The following is a 19,912-nucleotide window of genomic DNA, read 5'->3' on the forward strand; positions in this document are numbered from 1 at the left end:
AGAATATGTATTTTTTTCAGATTATTTTTCCATTATAGGTTATAATAAGATATTGAGTATCGTTCCCTGTGCTATACAGTAGGACCTTGTTATTTATCTATTTCATATATAGGAGTGTGTATTTGTTAATCCCAAACTCCTAATTTATCCCTCCCCTCCTCAATATCAAAAAAAAAAACCAAGCAAGCCAGTCAAAGAATGGCAGAAGACCTAAATAGACATTTCTCCAAAGAAGACATACAGGTGGCTAACAGGCACATGAAAAGATGCTCACATCACTAATTACTAGAGAAATGCAAATCAAAACTACAATAAGGTTATCACCTCACACCAGTCATGATGGCCATCATCAACAAGTCTACAAATAATAAATGCTGGAGAGGGCGTGGAGAAAAGGAACCCTCCTACACTGTTGGTGGGAATGTAAATTGGTACAGCTATTATGGAGAACAATATGGAGGTTCCTTAAAAAACTAAAAATAGAGTTACCATAAGATCCAGCAATCTCACTCCCAGGCATATATCCAGAAAAGGTGAAAGCTCTAATTTGAAAAGACACATGCACCTCAGTGTTCATAGCAGCACTATTTATAATAGCCAAGACATGGAAGCAACCCAAATGTCCATCAATAGATGGATGAATAAAGAAGATGTGGTATATATGTACAATGGAATATTACTCAACCATAAAACAGAATAAAATAATGTCATCTGCAGCAACATGGATGGACCTAGAGATTATCATACTAAATGAAGTCAGACAGAGAAAGACAAATATCATATGATGTCACTTATATGTGGAATCAAAAAAATGATACAAATGAACTTATTTACAAAAGACTATTATTACTATTACTAATCAGACTATTACTAATCAGAGAAACTAAATATGGACACTGAAAGCAAGCATTTAGAAACTTTTATAACATTTCCACAATATTTAAGCATATGATTGTTTTCCTAAAAGTTTATTTTTATTGCCTTTTTTTAAAGTATCAATCTATATGAGTCAGAGTTCTCCAGAGAAACAGAATCAACAGGATATGTGTGTGTTTGTGTGTTTGTGTGTGTGTGTGTGTGTGTGTTTATATATACAGAATTCCTTCTTGCTCAGGGGAGTTCAGTCTTTGTTCTATTAAGGCCTTCAACTGATTGGATAAGGCCCACCCATACTATAGAAGCAATCCGCTTTATTCAACTACTGATTTAGCTGTTAATCTCATCTAAAAAACCACTTTCACAGAAACATCCAGAATAATGTTTGACCAAATATCTGGGCACCCTGGCCTAGCCAAGTTAACACAAGTTATCACATAGTCCATGACAGGTTGGAAGATAGTTTGAGAAGCATTGTACAAGACAACTTTTAGTAGTCTACCAAATAGTTCCATTAATAAAAAATCATTCAGACTAAGAATGTTCATTTTATGTGGAAACAGGGGAACTACTGTGAGCAGTGCCCTGAATGGTCTGGGGGAAAATAAATAGAATCACTTTTCTATACTCACCATTGAGCTTAAGCCATTAAAATCCACCTTTGCCCTTTGAGACAGTTTGTATAGCTCTAATCTTGAGGTTCCCAAACTTTCCCAATTCACAGCATCTTAGTGTCTCAGTAATTTTTTCACAGAGCTCCTAGGCCAAAAGAAAAAAAAAAACCTAACATAAATCTCATTTATCCAGTAGAAAGTTCCCAACAACTTAGCCATTTGAAAATATAATACACTTAAGTTGAAAGAAAAAATATTTTTATTTTGTTCTTAACCACAGTTATTTATAAAAGGATATGTATGCCAGGCATTGAATATTGTCTCTCAAACCTTGGAACCTGTATAGACACCACCAGTTATTCACCTCGTATTCACACTGATTTTCACTTACTACTTGCATTTTATAACAGCTGCTGAAAATCCAGCTTCTCAAAGATAAGACATCTTTGAAAGGAGTGCAGCACAATCTAATGTTGAAACTGTGAACAATCTTGACCAAGTAGCTCACCTGGTGGCCAACAAATGTCAAGCATCACCACATCTCCCTCAACATTTAGCCTATGCCACGGGATGTCCGTGAGTTTGCTGTGGTGTCCTGGGCACCTAGCGCATAGTTTGTGATTCCTGGCTCTATTCTTTTTCCATTTTTGATTCTATTTTCCCATTTGTAAAATATAAGCACCCACTTTAAGTGTCTAGCAACTACCTCTGTTAAAGCTGGGATTAAGCAGAATATAACATTTACTGTCATGTTATAACTCTGACCTTTCACTGCTAGCACTCAAGAAGCTGTGTATTCCATCCTCTGTTCTTTGTCTCTGGTAAAGGCTGTAGCGGATGAGAAGGCTCCCAATGGCCAGGCATACCAAATATGTGTCTCGGAGAACAGAACAAAATCTTTTGCTCTGTTATACATTTAAATAAAAATACAGTTTTTAAACAAGTTCATAAATAAATACAGAGAACAGATGGGTGGTTCCTGGGGGAGTGAGGGCGGGGGACAAAATGGGTGAAGGAGGTCAAAAGGTACAAACTTCCAGTTATAAAATTAATAAGGCATGGGTATATAACGTAAAGTGTGGTAACTATAGTTAATGATACTATATTGCATATTTGAAAGTTGCTAAGAGAGTAGATCTTAAAAGTTTTCATCACAAGAAAAAAATGTTGTAACTATGTACGGTGATGGATTTAACTGGACTTATCATGGTGATCATTTTGCAATATATACAAGTATCAAATCATGATGTTGTATACCTGAAACCAATAAAATGTTACATTCAGTTATACCTCAGTTTAAAAAAAAGAATACAGTTTTTAACTCATGATGTTATCTTTTAACAGATCATTAGATCAAGACTGAAAGCAGTACAAAAATAAGTAGAATTTGGTACCTTTCTCCTAATTTTTAACCATTCTCAATCACATTTTAATCTAATCCTGATTTTTCTATCCAATTGTATTTATTTCACTCACCCTAAATTCCTGTCCCTTGGGTCATGTAAATGGCTCTAACAGGAATACTTTGGGACTTAAGCATGGCTTGAAATCAAAGCCTTTGTTTTTTTCATCTGGGTCTGTATGTTCTCTTCATCATTATAGTTGTCGTCATCATCATAATATGAACAATTTATCCTATTTGGCTGGTACCAACATTTGGAGAGATGGCCTCCCTCTGTCTCCTGTTTCTAGCTTTTCCTGGCTCCTTTTCCATAGGCAGAGGCAAGGGGAGAAAGAGAGAGACTCATATATCTTGCACTCCCTGCAAGATTGTCTCTTCCTGGCAACAACAAAAAAGACTTTCTCTTTCTCTGCCTCTCTCTCTCTCCACTCCTTTTCATAAAGATCCCCTATGTTCTTTTATCTACTGTCTCTTACCACCTTCATATAGTTGATACCACCTACCTCTGATATTAAGCTACTGTCTTGTAATGGAAACTACATTCCATCGCCAAGGATAAATCCAAGCTTATCAGAATATACTTTTTAAAGCATGTTTCATAATAAACAGCACACAATTGTAGATAGCGGCACAGAGCCACTGGGACTCCAGAGCAGGTATCTGATGCCGGAACGCAGGAGAGCAGTGCCCTTCACTGCTGCTCCCATTTCACCCAGCCTGATGTTGAACTCCCCCCTTCCTTCTTGCTGGAGATTTTCTATAAACCAGATGTCAACAAATATATTGGATTCTTTATACTTTAATCTGTTTAACATTTCGAAAGTGTTGAAAGAGTTGGGCACATTATTCATTTCAACTATAGCTACTTTCTGATTACCTGGGGAAGGGATTAGCAGGATACCTGTTTGAAGCAAGGTATCCCAGAAGCTACCTCACTGGGTTTAAAATCTAACTGGTACACAGCTTTCAGTGGGAAGACTGATGGAGGACGTCCAGTAAAAATTAAGGGCCTAGGAAACACACAGGCCCCCAGGCCAGAACAAAGCAACTGAATGATGGTTCCACCTGCGAGTCGAGGTGGGAGTTTTTCCTTGCCATGCTCCTGGGGACAAAAGTGAAGGCAAAACTTCCTCGCAGCGGTGATGAATTCCTCATCAGAGGGCCTCCCGCTTTTGCCAAGCTGATTTCGTGAGTGGTAAATGAAGTGGTCCTCAAAGAGAGAGCTCATAGAGGAGGAAACAGGAAAAGCACAACCGAATCCCCAAACATGCCCCGCATAGTAAAACAGGAGGAACTTTCAGAAGTGATGAGAGAGACCAGCCTAACCCCAGCTCTGTCTCAGACATGTTTTCTTTCTTCCTGACTCATCAGGTTTCTTTAGGAAAGCCTGGTGAGAAGGGATTAGGAAGCAGGCGAGGGAGCCAGCCTTTTCTGGCAACACGGGGCTTTGTGATTTCAGATTCTGCAAGTCTTCAAGAACAGACTCGGTGTGCTAGCATTCTAGGCTGGAGGTCAGCAACAGTTCAGCTACAATGAAGCACATGAGATGCCTGGTGCTGTCAGCCAGAGACCCAAGGACTTTCCTGGGGCTGCACCTCTCTGGAAGTTTGAAGCTATCGGGACAGGTTTGCCTTCTTGAAAGGTGCAAATGTCACCAGCCAGGAGTGGCAACCTTCTTGAAATGCGCAAACGTCACCAGCCAGGAGTGGCAGATGCCGAGAGGCATCTGAAAACAGATCTCCATCTGGTAATGGGTTAGGCTTCCTGGGACGCAGATTAGAATAGTTTGAAATAAAGCGACGGAAGCACCGGTTTGGCTTTTCACATATTGTTATGGTCTGTGGGTCATTTCCTGCCTTTGGAATTTATTTCCTTTCCAGGTTCAGCAGAACCCAATGAATACAAGAAAGAGATTGGGAGTTTTCTTTGCCTCGGGCCCAGCAGAGGGGTAGCTCTGTATCTGTGAACTTGTACCTCTGAGGTGGGTGCCTCTTCCCATCTGCTCTCACTGAGCCCGGTAGGAGGGAAGCTTTAGGAATGGAACAATAAATGGGGAAGGGAGCCATCTCCAGTTAAGTCAGATGAATCCTGTTGTTCCTAGAAAACAAAAAGGGAAAGAATCGATTGGGAGGGGGCAAAGGATGCTTTATGTGGGGGAGCTCTTTTCTATCAGTATCCCGTTCAGGGAGAGACACAGCCCCTCTCGGAAAGAGGCCGACACCAGCTCCATGTAGTTAGGTCCTGAGGACAGGTTGCTTCACAGCCATGACCTGTTTTGTTTTATTTTACTAACCTTCGTTTCCTACTTTGTCCCCCCAGAGATTTAACGTAGCAACAACTGTCTTCCTGGCAGCATTTTAATGCTCATTCTGGGCACTTTGAAGCTGATGTGAATCCTTACTGCAAAATTTCTCCACCGCTCCCAGTATGCCCTGAACAGCCGCTGTAGTCCTGCAGTGCAGGGACGCCCCAGAGGTCGGGGTGAACCGTGTAACTCAGAGGGCCGTAAGAGCTGGTCAAAACTTAATGCAGAGGCTGCTGCCACTGCCGTCTCTCTTAAGTCTGAAAAGCTTTGTCTCTCTGGAGAGTGATCCACAGTCACAAGTTCCTTCTGAAAAGCCAGCTCATGCAGGCCTTGCTGTCAGGAGGAAGCTCGTGGAGTCTGTTCACATGTCCACAGCCCAGCTCTCTCTAGACTGAGAGATCAGAGTTCACAGCTTTAGAGGAAGGGCTAATTTTTGCCCCAATCCTCAGCCTAAGCACTGCTAAATTGGCAGCAAGTGCGCTGTCAATGCAAAGGAAGGGGCAGCTGGTGATCCACCTTGATCCTGGTGGCCCCCTCCCCCATTCCCAGAAACAAGAACCAGAACACTCTCCCCTCCCCCACTGCCTTGACAGGAAGCCAGGAGAGAATCAAAGTGACCTTTCTGAATCACACCGTCTCATCGGGTGTCCACAGAAATGGTCTGTGACCTTCACAGTGATGTTTCCAACACTGAGGAAGTTCCAGGGGAAGTAAGTAAGTGGCTAGGGGCAGACTTGGCTCTATAAATAAGCAGGGTCAGAAACACCTGTACGGTATGATTTGCAAAGCAAGGAGAAGTCTGCTGAAGAGCCCCATTCTTCCACTACAAAAGAGCACTCTGGAGGATTAAGGCATTGTGTTTCCTGTAAAAGTGTAACCTGGGACTGGTTAACTTTCTACGCCTTTGCTTTTAAACTTTAGAGAGTCTTGGTTGCACAGGTCTGGCAGGAGGCCAAGGATCTGCATTTTTTATCAAGCCCACCTGCTGATGCTGGTACAGGTGGTCTGTGGCCCATACTTTGTAAAACTGTGCTGAGAGAATTGTGAATTACTGTCATATTAACATGGACTAACTGGTGATACCTGGATTCCAGGCCAGGCTTTGGCGCTCTGTGTGGGCAAGGTAGTTTAATTCTCGGAGACTGAAGGCCTCAGGACCAGATGGTGACCGCTATAAATTTAGGTGGAGGCTGGTTTCTAAAATTATGGCTCAAAAGCCTGCAAAGTATGAGGATGGGTCCACAGGGTCAAAGAGGGCAGGACTTCTGCAGCATGTCCTGAGCACTCACTGAAGTTCTGTGGTGCAGAAAACCCCAGAGGCCCGAGAGGACCCTCTGACCTCAGGGCTGCAGTCCTGACATCCTACATCTTGGGGTACAAGAACTGAAGGAATAGATATATCTCCTTTCCTTGCCCTCAGCCATTTCCAAATGGGAAAAAAGAAAAGGGAGAAAATAGATTTATTCAGTGCTTTATATGCCTTTATATCTTTTAAAGTCTCAAGTAGCCCTAGTATCATTAGTCCCATTTTGAAGATGAGAAAATTGAGGATTAAAGATGTTGCACAACATTGTACTTCAGCTATACTTCAATAAAAAATAAATTTAAAAAATCACAACATTGTGATTCAAATATACTTCAATAAAAAATATATTTAAAAGTAAGATATCGGATAACTTTCGAAAATTCCCAAGGTCAGATGACTATTGAATGCTTGAGCTGAAATTTGAACTCCTGTCTACCAAAGTCCAAGTTCCATTTTCTTTTCACAAAACCATTCATAACTAAAAGTTATGCTGTGACCGTTCTGAGGGCCTAGATGTTTTGAGACCCTCAACATACCCTCGCCTCTCCCTGACCTTCATCCATACCAGTTACCCACTCTACTTCAGAATCTCACCTTATCTTTGATCTTTATTCCATCCCTGGTCTGCAACCAATCTCTCAGTCCTGCTCATGTCTTATTACCATAAATTCTTTAGCCCCAGGGGTGAAATATCATCACCTCTCCTGGGCCCAGGAGGACTTTTCTGATCCATTATTACTCCAGCCAATGACTTTAAGACCAGTGGGTCCTAGAGAACCCAGGATATCGCCAGAGGTTTCCACGGATTGAGAATCCTCAAATGCTTGAGAGACATCCGTGTATTTACTGATCTGAGACCCCTCTCCTCAATCCCAATCCCTGTATTCCCTATGCCCCACCCCCAGATCGCTTCTCAAATCAGGGCAGAGATGCAGGAAACCTGGATCAGCTGTTGCCCTTCTATTAGGAGGAAATGCCGCCTCAAACCTCAACTTCCTAGTAACAGTGATTATTCTGGAATGCTGGGCACCCCCTAGTGGGAGTAACAGAGAGAAAAGACAGACTTTTGATGCTGTTCTCAATAACCCATCCACCCCCAGCTTCCTGCCCCTCAGCTGTCTTTGCCTTTGCGCCCATCTCACTGTTCTTGAAATGATTCATTCTTCCCATGATGACTGGGCCTTTTGCCCCATAAAACCCTCCCTGTCTTTACAGACATAATGAACTAAAATTAAGCAGAAGGCAACTCAGGCAGAACAGCAGGAAAAACTTCCTATAGTGAGAGCTCTTAAAACTCTAAAATTCCTTATAAGGCAAACTACGACCTAACTGCACTGGGAAAACAATAGAGAATATCTCGGAAAGATAATTTTGGAAGTGGGGAGGATAAGGGAAAGACTGCTTTCCTGATTTCGAAATACATGTTAATACACACGTCTGACCCCCTCAGCCTGAACTGAAGACTTACATTAATGCCCTGTACTATGTTTAATGCCCTGTGCTATGTCTTACCTCTTCTAAGGCCAAGGGAACACTCAACATTTACCCATTTTGGAATAAACTGATAAAGCCCTGTCCTAGCAGAGGGGCAGCCCATCTGTGGACTGGGCGCTGTAGACCGCTGTGGGACATTCTGAACATTTGTCACTATCACTCACTCTTTAAAGACCCTGGCCATAGCCCCCCCTCCCGCCCCATGACAGGGGATGAGCCCTATTACATTATAATCAATAAACCATTTTCTGAGTACCTACAATACACAAGGCTCAGGTAGACCCGATCTTATGCATTTTAAAGATCTGCCCACAACTAGTTTAGTCCTTTGTCCAAAAAAGGGCTTTAACAAAAAAGAGAGAGAGAGGGCTTCCCTGGTGGCGCAGTGGTTGAGAGTTCGCCTGCCGATGCAGGGGACACGGGTTCGTGCCCCGGTCCGGGAAGGTCCCACATGCCGCGGAGCGGCTGGGCCCGTGAGCCATGGCCGCTGAGCCTGCGCGTCCGGAGCCTGTGCTCCGCAGCGGGAGAGGCCACAACAGTGAGAGGCCCATGTACCGCGAAAAAAAAAAGAGAGAGAGCTAAAGTTTTCAAGTGCACGCATTAAGAATTCTTCTGGGCATATTCACAGTCCACATTTTAGTTAAATACCTCATCATTTGCTCACTGGGCAGGGTCAGCCAATCTCATCCTGCAGCCCAATGCCTGTCCCTAGGGGATGTTATAATTGCATAGCATCTCACCTCTATGCTTTTGGTTGTTATGGTCTTACTTGTTCCTGGATTTGAGTCATCAACTCATTAGTGCCCATTCAAGTTAACCTTTCCTGATAAGTTCCCTGAAACCTTGCTCATAATGCTAGCAATTCCAGTGCAGAATTATCTCTGCTCTGGCTTCTGCCTCATCTTGAACCAAGTCGATTGGACAGTCTAATCTCCCAACGGCTTACAATGTTGATCTCTTTCAGCTTTTCTTTCAGAGCCATTTGATGATGTTCATCTCTCCGACAACCAAGAACTTTGGAAAAATCTCTCCCCTCGGGCATTTCCATTTTTGTGTCCTTGCAAACTCAGCAGAGGCCTTTCACGAGGAACCTCCGTGGGGGGTTAGAAGACACGCTGGACCCCAGTTCACGGGACCTCTGGGAGGCAGAGAAAGGTCAAGGATGCTCCATGGTCAGCCTCTCGGGCCTAACAGCAGAAGCTGGGACTCCTTCCTGCATAACTTGGGCTTCAGTTAAAGGCATTTTTTAGTCTGGAGACCTTTGACCTCCACTCTGAATGGAACACTCGAAGGGTGAAGTAAGGTTCTCTGTTGGCAAGAAAGACACACTGATCTCTGGCCCTGGTGTGTCCGTCAACCTGGAAAGACACCCAAACTGTGGTGAGTTAGCTGAGCCACCTAGAGTGCTACTTACTGGCAGAGTCAACCATTCCCCTTCATGTAAGCTGGCCTTGACTTTGGAAGAAAGGGTAGTGATGTGTTTATGTGCTCAGAGGAGAAAACACTATGGAGAGAGAATGAGAATTAAAAGGGATAAACCCAACTAGAGGCTGCTTTGGGTGACTGGCCAAGAAATCATAGAGAAGCTCTGACAGTTAGAGGTATAGGAACTTCCACTACTTCTGTCTCTATTTTAGAAGAAATAAAAATTAAATCATAAATCTAAAGATGAAGGTGCATTCATTTGGGGAGAGGAACAAACAAGCTGTTACATTTCAAACAGATATCAGGGCTGCAAAAAATGAATACTTTTAACCTGCTAGTAGAAGGGCTTCTTTCCTGAAAGTTATCATCGATTAGACACCAACACCAAAGAGAAGGTTACAAAAAATTCTTTTTCATGCAGGTTAAGAGGCATTAATTTGGGCTGTCTGTAGTTAGCTGGATTCCTAGTACTGGATGCTTTCCAAGAAGAAGAGAAAGGTGGGCAACCAGAGCAGTTATGCGAAATTCAGGTGTGCACTTTGTGGGTAAAGGTGAGGAGAGTGTGCTTCAGCTGGCCCAGAGCTGCATCAAACAGAAAGCAATGGTTATGGAGTTTGGGGGGTGCCCAGCGGTGATGGGGTCCCTGGATCAGGCCTTGAGAGACCCAACATTGAGCCCCCATGGCAGTGCTTGTGGGCAGGGGGAGAGGTCTAAGCTGCCTGCCAGTACCTACAGCAAGTTTGACCGATATACATTATCTGCTAATATCCTCAAGGGAAGGGAGTTATGTGCCAGCTGTTAACCTCCCAGGAAAGACAGGTGTGCAGCGCTTAGATGGCATTCAAGGAAACCAGGTGAGGGCTTGAACTCTGGCTAGAGAAGCAGGGTGTGTGACACTTGAGGGAGCTGAGTGGGAGTCATTAGGACTACACTCAGGCAGGGAAGAATGGGGTGTGGTGTGCCCATGAAAGGTGGGTGTGAGCATTCCAGAGCCTCGATAATGTTAATGAAAGAAGCTTTGGTAAATATAGACTGTAAGTCATTCTGACTGTCCTCAAACGTTTTCTCCAGCTGAGCTTCTGGTTCTTTTAAAGCTACAACATAAGGACATTCTCAATAAAGTTGAAGCTAAGAAACAGCCTCAGGGACTTCCCTGGCGGTCCAGTGGTTAAGACTCCGCTTCCACTGCAGGGGGTGAGGGTTCAATCCCTGGTCGGGCTGCATGGCCAAAGAAAATTAGAAACAAAACGAAAAAAATAGCCACAGATTGGACGAGATGATAGCTGTGTTTTGGAATCATAGTAGCTGAAGTTAAAGCAAGCGCTCCAGGCCTTCATCAACTTGACTTTCTTCCCCTCACTTCTAGGAAGGCTGTAAACCACTCTACTGTGTCCTTTCGACCCTTTATTTCCTGGAGTGCGCTGGAGCCAGTGTGTGCCACCTCCCAACCCCGTGTTCAGTTAACCTCATGGCAGCTCACAATCAGCCATGGTGGGAGTATTTATACTATGGAAATTGGCCAACACTACAAATCAGAGCTTTATGTTTGTTTCCGGAGAGCCAGTACACCATGTACTGTTGCTAAAAGTCCTTACATGGGAGAAGGGACAGTGAACTGAGGATGAAGGATGTCCAGGGGTGGGGGAGGGATGGTGAAGCCCAGAGTGTCCAGAGGGAAGCGGTAGATTGCCAGGATTGGGTCTGCCTGCCTCACAAATACCGCCCCCTGCAACACAAGCCTTGCATCCAATATTTCACCTGCTGTGTGTCTACGACACATGGAGATATTGCTTTCTGTTCACTGGGGCGAAGCGGGGTGAACTTGTTTTGAGGTTTCTGGTGCAGGTATAATAACGTAGGTACAGAATGTTTTTTTCTATTACGGATTTTAAAGTGTTTTCACAGAGATTCAATCCCACTTTTCCTCTTCCAACCTCCCCTGCCTCCTGGCTTCCCCGCCACCCCCTTCCAACAATACGTGCTCTCTCTCCTTCCCCTATATGTGCTTCCCACTGACCTTCGGATGCAACATCTTATCTATTATAACAATATCCCTGAGCCAGATAATTATTACTCCCTCTAGAAGGGAGTTTTTTATTGTACATGTAAATCACCTGGAGAATCTTGTTAAAAAGCAGATTCGGGGCTTCCCTGGTGGCGCAGTGGTTGAGAGTCTGCCTGCTGATGCAGGGGACACGGGTTCGTGCCCCGGTCCGGGAAGATCCCACATGCCGCAGAGCGGCTGGGCCCGTGAGCCATGGCCGCTGAGCCTGCACGTCCGGAGCCTGTGCTCCGCAACGGGAGAGGCCACAACAGTGAGAGGCCCGTGTACTGCAAAAAAAAAAAAAAAAAAAAAGAAGCAGATTTGCATTCAGTAGGTCCGGCTGGGCCCTGAGATTCCTCATTTCTAACAAGCTCCCAGGTGATACTGACGCTGCTGGTCAGCAAATCTCTCTCTCAGTAGCAGAGCTGTCGGCTGGACACGTTAATCAACGTGTCTCCAACAGTTGTCTCGCGCTTCTACCGTTTCTACTTTAAGAAGTTCCACCTCCATTTCTGGAAGAGGCAGCGCCTCCCAGGCTATTGGACCAGGAGGAGGATCATAACCCAGCAATCAAATCTATATGCCAGGCGGGCTGGATTCTCTTTCAAGAATCTGAGCTAGAATGCTGTTCTAGCCTGGGTTCCCCCACAAAACAGAGCCTGAGACAGAAGTTGGCACATAGCAATTTATGTGAGAATCCCATAGAATAAGAGGGCAGGATATGGGGAGCAAAAGAAGGAAGGAATAAAAAGCAGTACTAGGATGTATTTGTTCTTGAACTGATCCTGGCAAGGCGCAACAGGCACTCAGTCCCATGGGACGTGCCAGTGGGCCTTCTGCTATGCATCTCATTACTATCTCAAGCATTTATATGGCCTTTCCTTTACGAAATTACTGATTAAATGCTTGATAACCCTTTACTTTCCAGTTTTCAAATAATTACTTGGCTCCCTAGCATGGTTAGTCACCAATAAATTCTATTTTATATGATTATGAACTCATGGATTTAAATATATTTAATGCACTTCAATCCACTGCAGTTATTATTCTAATGGGTGCTCAAATTATCCCATCTTTGGTCAGTGGAAGCTTATTCCTGTTGGTTCCTGAGTTTTGTGATACAACCCCAGTAGTCTTTTATGGCTTCCTTCTTTTCTGGTATGATAAGATATCCCATAGAACTTTCTGTGGTTATGGTAATGCTCTGTATCTGCACTCTATGATGATTTAGCCACTAGCCACATGTAGCTATTAACTACTTGAAATGTAGTTAATACAACTGAGGAACTGAATTTTAAACTTCATTTAACCATTGATTGATTTTATTTTAAATAGCCACATGTGGCCAATTGCCACCATATTGGCCAACACTATTCTATTTTGTAACAAATGAAGAAACTTAGGTACAGAGAAGCAGTGGGATTTGTCTGTGATGTAGTTCAATCCTCATCATTAGAATCGTGCAGGGAATGACTGCCTCTAAATAATCTGGGAAACGTTTAAAATACTGATTTCAGAGCCTCACCCTCAGATATCCTGATTCATTACGTATGAGGTGGTGCTCAAGAATCCGTTGTTTTAAAAGTTGTTATTTTAATATTACCATGCGGGGACTTTCCTGGTGGCGCAGTGGTTAAGAATCCGCCTGCCAATGCAGGGGACACGGGTTCGAGCCCTGGAAGATCCCACAAGCCATGGAGCAACTGAGCCTGTGTGCCACAACTACTGAAGCCCTCATGCCTAGAGCCCGAGCTCTGCAACAAGAGAAGCCACAGCAATGAGAAGCCCGCACACCACAACGGAGACCCAACACAGCCAAAAATAAATAAATAATTAAAATGTTACCATGTGATTCTGATGAGCAGCTAGGTTCCAGAACGATTATGTTAGATTACTGGAATGTAGTATTTACGTTACAGCTATGGTTCATTGAAGATCATTCCAGTGAATCAACTGTACATCTTTAACTCCTTGTGGTAAGTTTCTGAAGTCAGAGGATCCATAACACTCTGCTAGTTATGGGATCAAGAGCTACAGGTGCTTACAGAGGCTTTCCTCTCTCTGGCTTCAGTACAGGTCTCTGGCCTTAGTCTGTTTTCCCTGCTATAACACACATACCATGGACTGAGTAGCTTATAAACAGCAGAAATTTATTTCTCACAATTCTGGAGGCTGAGAAGTCCAAGATCAAGGCACCGGCTGATTCAGTGTCTGGTGAGAGTCCGCTTCTTATACATCATCTTTTCACTGAGGCCTCTTTTATAAGGGCACTAATCTCATTCGTGAGGGTTCTGCCCTCATGACCTAATCACCTCTCAAAGACCCCCACCTTCTAATACCATCACCTTGTGGGGTAAGAGTTCAACATATGAACTGGGGGAACAGAAACATTCAGATCATAGCATGGCCCGCATTCATGCATAATTTTAAAAGACACAAAGCCAAGCCAAGGGCGGACAGCCTTCACCCTCAGACCAGCCTTCCTAACCCACTGTACCTTCTGTGTATGTCCAGAATTGTGAAAGATCTAAGATTTTACCCTGTTTACACAATAACCAGTTAGCTGCCACAGATTCATGGATGCTGGTAGAAGACCCGAGACTCCTGGGCCAAAGACAAAGGACTTCATTACATTCTACACACAGAGCAACATGAGATTCATGTTCATGTCATTTCCCCTTGCCCTCCTCCAATCCCAAGGGGGTGACAGGGTAGCCCATGTGGATACCACACACACAGTGGGTTTCCAACACAGCTGAAGAACCCCAGTCTTTTATAATGGGCTGCCCAACTTTGAACTTGCCCAACTTTGCCCCAGAGGGAGACACTGTCTTTATTATAAAGTACAGAAAACAAAGCTTCCTTCTGCTCCAGAGGGAAGATACTATCTCTATCTGCCAAGGCTGTTCAATATAAAAATACCCCTGAAAAGACAGTCTCAACAAAAGGCTGCCGATGCCTTTGCTTGAAGACATGCAGAAACATGAAAGACCCATGGAGAATAGTCTCCCCACAGTGTACACCCCAGGGCTCTATTCTTGGTCCATCCTCAGCACAGTGAACCTGAACCAAGACTAAAGTACCTAGAAGGAGACCCTCTATGTTCTCCCAGCTAGGATGGTTTTGCACATGGCTCTGTCCCCTAGCAGGAGGTCGTAATGCATAGAAGAGCAGCCTCTAAAGTCACACCATCTGGGTTCGCATCTCAGCTATGCCACTTATTAGCTGTATGTCATTGAGAACTTTATTTAACCTCTCCATGCCTCAATCTCCTCATCTATAAAATGGGAATATAATAACACCTACCTTGAGGTTATTATAACAATTACATGAGATTACCAAATTATTATAAAGATTACACGACATTGTAAAGATTACATGTAAAGTATTTCATACAAGTTTCAGAGCGAGTCCTCTGTAAATATTAGCCATTGCTATTATCACTCTTTTATTATTCATGCATTCTCATGACTTTTCCTACCATGGTAGACCTACTTGCTCATATAGAGCTCCAACACTCACTTGGAGTGTTTTTTGGGTTTAGCTAAACCCAAATGGGTTTAGCTAAAATGTCCAGTTCTGACCTGTGTCTTCCCACTGCAACCTGAGAGCCAGTGTGACGCCCTGTTGGGCTTGCTCTTTTCTAGCATGGGCACACTATGGCCTAATTAGCCACATACAACCTGCCACCTGTTTCTTTTAATAGTGGTTTTGGAACCCAGTCACATCTGGTCATTTACATATCGTCTATGGCTGCTTTAGAGCAACAACAGAGTTGAACAGTAAAGACTAAAATATTTACCATTTGGTCCTTTAAAGAAAAAGTTTGCCAATCCTTGCCCTCTTCTATTCACAGCCTGTAAACCAACCCCATGCAACAATCTTGGGGTTACTGATCACCAAGGGGACCAGGTAAGGGTGGAGAAGAATCACTACCAGCTCTCTTCATTTGAAAAACAACTCCAAAGTACTGTTAGTAGAGAAGGCATCAATTTAACCTTTTAAGAGCAGTGCTTTATATTATCCTTCTCTGAATTGGACTATTTACATACTTTATCATTTGGCTAATATCCATCCAGCAAGCAAAACGTTAATAAACTTTCTTTGTGTAAAGTTATTGGCTTAAAAACAGAAGACCATTTCTAAAGGAAACTTTCTTTGATTAAAGGATTTTATCAAAGAGGACTCTAAAAATAAATTAGCCTTTCAAATAAGAGTAAATATAGAAAGAATTTATCACTTTCATTTTCTCCACAAATACCTTTGACATGTTAATAACCGCCTAATGAAGACAGACGTTAGATGAATATTTATGATGGCCATGGTGGATGAATATGATCCATGAACTATGCTTTGAATACTGGATTTCAGAACAAAGTCATAAGATACAGTTAGTCATCATAATTGAATACGCATTGAATGACCACTTTATATTAGGCCCTCAACCCACATAGAACTTTCAACTTCCTTTGTGCAATACTTTTTCAGGGCAGAGAGACAGAAAGTTACTTGAGAAGTCCAACTCTGACCAAATAACAACATAGATGCTTTTGTCGTGTTCAGAGGGCAGGCTTCAACAGCCTTCTGAAAGCAGCCCCAAACCCAGAAGCGCAAAAAGCGTGAGTGGGGAGGGAGTGTTTGGTAATTAGTGTTTTTTTGTAACGAAAACACTATAATATTTTAGAAATTTTAGAGAAAAACTCCCTTTCTCCCTGTACCCTAGTCCATTTGCTTTTTTGTGTGTACATTTTTTTTTTTTTTTTTTTTTTTTTTTGAATTTAGGGGGCCTCTCACTGTTGTGGCCTCTCCCGTTGCGGAGCACAGGCTCCAGACGCACAGGCTCAGCAGCCATGGCTCACGGGCCCAGCCGCTCCACGGCACGCGGGATCCTCCCGGACCGGGGCACGAACCCGCGTCCCCTGCATCGGCAGGCGGACTCCCAACCACTGCGCCACCAGGGAAGCCCCCTGTGTGTACATTTTTGTGTACTCCCATTTAGACTTCATCCAAATGCATCCACATGTTCACGTACTCTGAGAGTTTATCCCGATAAAAACCATTTTTAAAATGTGTACAGAGGTTTAGCCACAACATGTTCATCACAGAGGAATCAACAGCATCACGTATCAGAGCTGCAAGCGGCTCTCAAAACTTGCTATACATGGGCACCACCTGGGAAGTTTGTTTTTTTTTTTAAATACTAACATTCTGGGCCCCCCTGCCAAACATCCTGATTTAATTAGGCTGAGGTGGGATCAAGGGTTGGGTATTATTTTAAAGCTCCCCCAGGTAATTCTATAATGCAGCCAGGCTGAGAGCCATTGACTGAGCCCAGTACCTTAATTTTACAGGTCAAATACTGAGTTCTGGGGGTGTACTTCAAACCTGCTGCCTTTTCCCCGGCCTGGATCCCTGGAAACGACAGCAAATAAACAGCCTCTATGAAAAGGAAAATACTCAAAGCGTTCCTTGGGTGGGCAGGTTGGATGTACTCCAGGGTTCTGTGCATAAGGATTTAGCCCTTGCAAAGCATAGAACAAAACTTTCTTGAAATATTCAAGATCTATAAATAGAGGGTCTGGTATCATCCCTTAGTTGGAGCTGCACCTTTGACCTAGTTAGAATATATTGTCCAAATGTTTGGGATTGTGTTCTCTCAGCCATCCTCTCCTGAGAGCGTAGGCTCCAAAACTGAAGCTTCCGCTCTTCTCTTTTCCCTGTGGTTGAAATTTAAAGTGCTTCTGTGTCGTCTCTCCCTTTGGGAATATCCTCTGGAACTGGAGATTAATCATTATGCAAATATTAAATACTTTGAAAGTTCAAGAAAGGAAGGGAACTTGTTTAAGCAATCCTGTTATTGTAGTTTAAATGAGAGATAACAAACAGCAGTTGCGATTTGACCTGCATTCAAATTCTGTACAGTTTATGTGATTTCAAATTACATTTAATTCTTCTTTGAGATTTATATGTACCCTTGCCAAAACTTCTGGATTCCCATAAATCTCCAGATACATTGTCCCTCACCCGGCCTGTCTGCACTTCCTCCCAGACCTAAAGGCTGTTCTGGGAAAAGACAGATTAAAACATTTCTCTCTTGGAATGTTAGTTTGACTGAGATGTTATTTAGATTTTTTAAATAGCCTAAATGCCTGGGATGATCTGAAAGGAAATGCTGCCGAGTGTAATGTTGCCTAATAAATAGGGCAAGTCATGCTCACTCAGGCACAGCCTAGAGGGAAAAACAGTCTTCACTCTTATCCTGAAGGTCAAAACTCCTTGGGTTCACTTGTCATATTTTCTCCGTGTCCTCACGGGTTTCTAAACAACAGACTGCTAGTTAATAATTCTTTATATTAAACTTCCCCTGTTCAAATCACTGGGTAGTTTCTCTCTCTTGATCTGACCCATACTGATACCAGGTCCTTGCTAGACACTGAGTTCCCCAAGAGCAAATGAAGTGCTGCAGGGCTGGGACTGGGGTGAGGTAAGCAAGGCACATCGGTTCATGGCCTTGCAGGGTTGTTCAAGCGCAGGGTGGGCACCTGAGGGTGGGCACCTCCTATAATGCTGGGCCCTAGGTCACTTGTTTGCCTCTCCCTAGTCCAGGCCCTGCTTTTTTTCCTTTCCTTTCCTTTTCTATTCTTTTTTTTTTCTTCTAGAGCTTAGTCTAACATATTCCAGAGAATTCTAGTTAGTACTTGTTATCGACTGAATGTTTGTGTGTCCCCTCCCCCCAGCACACATATTGAAGCCCTAACCTCCAATGTGATGGTATTTGGAGATGGGGTCTTTGGGAAGTAATTAGGTTTAGATGAGGTCATGAGGGTGGGGCCCTCATTTGGGGATGAATGACCTTATAAGAAGAGGAAGACAGAGAGAGAGCTCTCTCTCCACATGCATTTGCCGAGGAAAGGCCATGTGAGCACAGAGAGAGGCCAGGAAGTGGGTCCTCACCAGGAACTGAATCTATTAGCAACTTGATCTTAGACTTCCCAGTCTCCAAGACTATGAGAAATAAACGTCTATTGTTTCAGCCATCCAGTGATGGTATTTTGCTATGGCAGCCTGAGCTAAGACAGTGCTCAATTAGCATTTAGTGAAAGGCTGAATTACTTTTCCCTTTCAGAATCATTCCTCTAATTCAGCTTAAGAAAACAGTTGAATCTAGAAGCAGTACAGGGTGATGTTCAAAACTTAGACTCCAAAGTCTTGTAGACCCAAGGTAAAACCTACCACAGCCCTGATCCAGTTATTCTCTGTGCCTCAGTTTCTTTAGCTGTAAAGTAGACATAATAATACCTACTTGATGGAGTTGTGGAAAGGATTAAATAAGATTATGCATGTAAAAGACTTAGCTCAATGCCCTCAAATATCAGCTTTTAGTGTTGATAGTAAGCTAAAGTTACTCCCCATCAAATTAACCAAAACTCTCCCTACTCTGAGTCACAAAATGAAGAAATTAAAAACCAAAATTCAGTATGTCAGTAAGTAGTCTTTCAGAGAGGGTCTAAAATCACAAAAGTTGAACATTGCCTCTCTGTGTTCCAAGAGCCAAACAAAAGCCAAAGTAAACAAAGTTTAGGAAGGAACATAAAAAATAGAGCAATGGCATCAGTCGCCTTTCCCATAAGAGAAGAGACTGGTTTAGAGTAAATGTTCAGTCAGTTCTTTTTCTTGTTTCCCTTTCAAAAAGTTGAAACTTTATTCAAATTCCATTCAATGAGGATATTTAGTGCTTCTTCCATGTTCCAGGAATTATGCTAGTTAGTAAAGATTCAAAAATAAGATATCCTTGCTCTCCAGCAGCTGAAGGTCTTGAGGTACAGAGATAAGTATGTAAACAAAGCAAAGGTTATTTTGAGTGACGGTTACTCTGAGGTGAAGGTCACGGGTTCTGAAGGAGAGAAAGAGGGACCTGGCAAGGTCAGAAAATCACTCCCAGAGAGAAAAAGGTAGTATTTGTATCGCTATTGCCCTGCAGAAGTGGAAAGGGAAAAATGGAAGGCATGACTCGCATTTTTCAAGTGACTAGAGGAAGATGGTGTTTTGTCTGTGATGTGACCGACAAGGGTGTAATTTCCAAAATATACATACAGCTCAATAACAAGAAAAAACAAACAACCCAATCAAAAAAATGGGCAGAAGACCTAAACAGACATTTCTGCAAAGAAGACATACAGATGGCCTACAGGCAAGTGAAAAGAAGCTAAGCTTCACTAGTTATTGGAGAAATGCAAATCAAAACTACAATGAGGAATCACCTCACACCCGTCAGAATAGCCATCATTAAAAAGTCTACTGGGCTTCCCTGGTGGCGCAGTGGTTGAGAGTCCGCCTGCCGATGCTGGGGACACAGGTTCGTGCCCTGGTCCGGGAAGATCCCACATGCCGCGGAGCAGCTGGACCCATGAGCCATGGCTGCTGAGCCTGCGCGTCCAGAGCCTGT

At 43.3% G+C, this 19,912-nt stretch overlaps 1 protein-coding gene across 19 annotated transcripts in view; it reads right to left on the minus strand.

Annotated features, from left to right (window-relative positions):
- Window positions 1-19,912, minus strand: part of TMEM178A (transmembrane protein 178A) — a 249,199-nt gene that overhangs the window by 169,833 nt on the left and 59,454 nt on the right. For 16 of the 19 annotated variants that reach the window (XR_012325735.1, XR_012325727.1, XR_012325738.1 and 13 more), the window contains 2 exons: window positions 4,867-4,989; window positions 1,509-1,635 (listed from right to left, as the gene is read on the minus strand). The gene's annotated coding sequence lies outside the window, so the exon portion shown is untranslated. Of the gene's footprint in view, window positions 1-1,508; window positions 1,636-4,866; window positions 4,990-5,185; window positions 8,555-19,912 lie in introns of those variants that run through there. The other 3 variants (XR_012325740.1, XR_012325733.1, XR_012325741.1) reach the window with 2 other exon arrangements.

The sequence above is a fragment of the Tursiops truncatus genome, chromosome 14 (assembly GCF_011762595.2).
Source record: "Tursiops truncatus isolate mTurTru1 chromosome 14, mTurTru1.mat.Y, whole genome shotgun sequence".
NCBI lineage: Eukaryota > Metazoa > Chordata > Mammalia > Artiodactyla > Delphinidae > Tursiops > Tursiops truncatus.